This window comes from Chrysochloris asiatica, unplaced genomic scaffold (assembly GCF_000296735.1).
Source record: "Chrysochloris asiatica unplaced genomic scaffold, ChrAsi1.0 scaffold00001, whole genome shotgun sequence".
NCBI classification, from domain to species: domain Eukaryota; kingdom Metazoa; phylum Chordata; class Mammalia; order Afrosoricida; family Chrysochloridae; genus Chrysochloris; species Chrysochloris asiatica.
In genome coordinates this window covers 4423646-4428478 of record NW_006408519.1, presented here as the reverse complement: position 1 = coordinate 4428478, position 4833 = coordinate 4423646, and the positions used below count along the sequence as shown (strand labels likewise).

The window sequence follows — 4833 nt, the reverse complement described above, 5'->3', positions numbered from 1 at the left end:
TTATCAAACACAACCACCATACTCCCTTCTAAAGATTAGAGCTTAGGAAACCTATGGGGGCAGTTTTCTTCTGTCCCATAGGGTCTCTATGAATCCAACGGAATCACACAAAACCACAAAGAACTTTACTGGGGCCGATTGGCAGGTCTTTTTCTCTTGGAGCTGTTGGCTGGGTTCAAGCCACAACTCTTCACTTGACCATGTGTTACAAGGGCTTCTTCCACAAAGGCTTAATTTTTCTAGTACTTTAAAAGATCTTGCCAATCAGTAAGTGAAAGATAAACAACCCAATAGAAAAATGGAACCAAGGATACAAACATTCCAGTCAAAGAATTAGACATAACAATGGCTCAGGAAGTCAGGATTCTATGAAAATTTGAAATTCTGTTTTACATTTTCCACGTTTTCATCAGGATTTCTCTAAAGAAGCTTTAGTTGAAGTGTGCAGTAATGGTCGCTGGCCAGTATCCGGATTTTCTGGTCTCCTGACAGAGGAGGCCTTATGGGGGCAGTGTTCTTCTGTCATACAGGGTCTCTATGAATCGTGGAGGCATTTAGCCCCACGTTCCATATCCTCCTAGTCCTAATTCTCTTTCTTTCTCTGTTGCTGGATGTCCCCCCGAAAACTATTGCCCTGAGATCATCTTGAAACAAAACAAAAATATCCCTGAAGTTTTCTTAAAATCAAACAATAATTTGGTTTGATTAGGGAAGAATGTCTGCCTTGAACACTATGCTCTTTTTAAGATCTACCTAAACCCAACATCAGGAGCTCTGGTAGCATAGTGGTTATGAATCGGGCTGCGAACCTCACGGTCGGCAGTTCGAAACTACCAGCTGTTCCGCGGGATAAAGATGAGGCTTTCTGCTCCTGTAAAGATTTACAGCCTCGGAAACCCTATATAGGGTCGTTATGAGTCGAAACCGACTCCACGGCACATAACAACCACCACCACCGCCAAACCCATCATAGCAACCGTCTATAGAGTTTCTGAGACTAAATATTTATGGGAGCAGACAGCCTCCATATTTATCCTTGGAGCAGCTGGTGGGTTTGAACTGCCGACTTTGAGGTTAGCAACCCAATGCTTACCCCACAGCACCACCAGTGCACCTTAAGATCTACTTTCTTGTTAAGTGCCATCAAGTCAGTTCTGACTCATACTGACCCTGTAAAGAGTTTCCAAGGAGCAACAGGTGGGTTTGAACCACTGACTTTGCAGTTAGCAGTCCAGTGCTTATCCTACAGCACCACTCCAGGACATGAGATTAAACCAACAGCAGCAATTCAGAAGACAGGAGCCTCAGGTAATAGTGAGTTTATATTAATGGGGGAGGAACAACACAGGAAACCAGTATGAGAATGGTTGCACACAGCAAGAATGTAGTCAGTGTCACTGAATTGTACATGTAGCTGTTGTTGAACTGGTGTACGTTCTGCGGTGTATATTGTCAACAGAAACAACAACAAAAAGGCTCAGGAACAAGTACAAGCTCATTTGTTAAACTAAAGACAACAAATTAAATGTATATCGAAATAGCGTTTTTCTCTTATTAGATGGCAAGGAGCAAAAAGTTAGATAACACATTATAGCTAGGTGAATGTCAATTTGGCAACATGAAGATTAATTTGACACAGAATTTCATTTCTAAGACTATATCCTTTAGATATGCTCACACTAGTGGGAAAGGTATTAAGTTGCAGCATTGTTTGTAAAGGTTGTTGTTGTTCTTGTTAGGTGCTATCAAGTTGGTACTGACTCATAGTGACCTTATGCACAGCAGAATGAAACACTGCCCGATCCTGGGCCAACCTCACTATCATTGCCACGCTTGAGTCCATTGATGCTTCCCCTTGGCCATTCCATCTCATTAGTGGTCTTCCTCTTTTTCTCTGTCCTTCCACCTTACCAAACATGAGATCCTTCTCCAGTGACTGGTCCCTCCTGACACTATGTCTGAAGTATGAGAGACGAAGTTTGGCCATCTTGGCCTCCAAGGAGCACTCTGGCTATACTTTTTCCTAAATGGATCTATTGGTTCTTTTGGCAGCCCATGTCGCTTTCAATATTCTCCTCCAACACCAGAACTCAAAAGCATCAATTATTCTACGGTCTTTCTTATTAACTGTCCAGCTTTCACATGCATATGAGGCTATTGAAAATACCATGGCTTGGGTCAAGCACACCTTAGTCCTCAAGCTGACATCTTTGCTCTTCAACTCTTTAAAAAGGTCCTGTGCAGCAGATTTGCCTAATGCAATACGTCATTTGATTTCTTGACTGCTGCTTTCGTGAGTGCTGATAGTTGATCCAAGAAGGTATAATACTGGAAATTATTAGGACAGTGGGGCAGCAATAGGCTCAGACTTAACATCTATTGTGAGGTTGGTGTGGGACTGGACAGTGTTTCTTCCTATTGTGCATAGGATGACAATGAGTTGATGCTGACTCAATGGCACCTAACAACAACAAAAACAACAATACTGGAAATAACCTGAATGTCCATTAATAATGGACCAGCAAAAGGATGACACAGTCTTACAATGGAAGACTTATAGTAGAATATTGTACCTGAAGCTCTTTTGCACTGAGGTGGGTGGAGTATAACCAAGATATGTAAGTCAGAAAAAGCAAAATACAGAATACTTTGATACAAAGGGAAATCCATTCTTGCTTATAGATACATAGAATAGATACAGAGACTATCATTGGTAATGTCAATGCCAGACACTGGTAGTTTTGGTCGTCTCCTGGGGATGTGGAGGACAGTTGTTCAGGGCAGTCTTTTTACTGCACATTCTTCAGTACCTTTTGAACGGTGAATCCTGTGAAAGCATGATCAAGTTAAAAAAATTAGACTAAAAAGAGAATCTGGTGAAAAGAGATGGGATAAGATTCTTATGATTCAACAGTGAGTAAATGTTATCATGACTAATTGTGACTATCACAACTGTAAAGGTAGAAGTTTTGTAGCAAAAACGGGGGAGTAGTTAATCTTGCAGTCCAGAAACACAGAATCCTAGGACCATCAAGGAAGAAGAGCAAAAGCGGAATGTGGGACCCTATCCAGAGAGGCAGCGACACCAGAGGTGGAGGCAGAGATGGGGACATGGAGAGAGGGAGCAACTGAGGACTCTGGACTCATGGGAAGAGAGGGTCTGGTTGCTGGCAGCCAGGAGGCAGGATTTCAGAATGTGCTCTTTGGTTGTTTAAATGATTATATATTCCTGAGTGTTTTTGTGTGCATCCCTCCCACTCCCCCAAACAAAACAAAACAAACAAACAAAACAGAGGGAATGGAAGCAAATACAGTTAAATGATGATGCACGGAGATTGCAATCATTGCAGTGAAATGATGGTGTAAAGCTGATGTTCTCCCATGTAAACTATCGCTCAGTTCACAATAAAAACTTTTAAAAAAAAAAAGACCATCAAATAAATTTAAAATAGAAATGTTAAAAAAAAAAGAGAGAGAGAGAGAATACATAGTAGATGATGGGATGAAGCCTTTGTGGTCATTTGCAATAGACTTTTCTAACATTTAATTCATGATTGTGAAAATATAATGTTAGCATTGTATGTTGTTGTTAAGTGTTGTCAGTTCTGCCTCATAGTGGCCCTGTATAGGGTTTCCAAATGCAGTTGGTGGGTTTGTACTGCCAACCTTACAGTTAGCAGTCCAGTGCTTATCCTACAGTGTCATACCAGGACTCCTAGGATTGTATGCTGCTGTTGTTAAGTGCTGCCAAGTCAGTTCTGACTCATAGCGACCCTGTATAGGGCTTCCAAGGAGTTGGCTGGTGGGTTTGAACTGCCGACCTTGTGCGGACCCTACAGTGCCACACCAGGATGCCATAACAATCTATAAATACAATTTTAAACGTACTGATCTATCTTTTTCTCAATGACTTCAATTTAAAATGTTTAATTTCTGGAGGGGAAAAACAACAAATACGCTATTTTTCATTGAAGACTAGACGCTCTCTAGTTTCCCTCTCCTAACTCTTCTTTGCCTTGTTGTGCACTGGAAAGGGAAGGGCCAAACCAGGCAGCTTCGAGGTGGCCTCCCACTATCTGCACACTTAGGAGCCCTTCCGGTACTGTCTGCTATTAGGACTGTCTGGTCTAACCATGTCCTGGCAGAGCTTAACCTGGCTGTTAAACACTTAGGCCATGACAAAAATAACAATACGGTTCAAAGAGAAAAGACGGCTTTGAGGGAAGTTAGCTCCTCCACCATATAAATTTGTGGGTGTGTTTTGGAAAAAAACTTTTCCTTGTGATCTAAATCAACATCGTGATTTTTCCCTATCCACACTGGACTTAATTCAGAGATCTTTTGACCAGAAAAAGTTCACAAAGGTGATTTGATTTGAGGATTACCAGGTAACCTCTGCCCCAGCTCCACCCCCCAACACCAAAAATTGGGCTTTAGACACTAAGTAAATATAAAACAAGTAGTCAATCTTTAACAAATAGTTCAGCAAACCTAATAGCAAGGTTCATGGCCCACAACTAAAGTTAATTTTTCTCCAAAAATACTGTCCTGAGTGATGCGTCTGATCTCTTTTATACCTTTAGCCAGTCCTTCCGTCTTTCCAGTGGTGTCACTAAAGGGGTTCCAGGAGTTTGGACTGCACTGGGTGACACTATAAGAAAGATGGTTGACTTTGCAGTTCAAATGGCTTTGCAGTCTGGCACATTAACCCACAGCACCACATCAGGACTCATATTGTTGTTTGTTGTTGTTGTTAGGTGCCATAGAGTTGGTACCAACCCATAGAGACCTTATGCACAACAGAACAAAACACTGCCTGATCCTGAGCCAACC

At 41.7% G+C, this 4833-nt stretch overlaps 1 protein-coding gene across 1 annotated transcript in view; it reads left to right on the top strand.

Moving 5' to 3' along the window:
• Positions 1–4833, top strand: part of DPYS (dihydropyrimidinase) — a 129560-nt gene that overhangs the window by 22851 nt on the left and 101876 nt on the right. The gene's annotated exons all lie outside the window — the stretch shown is intronic.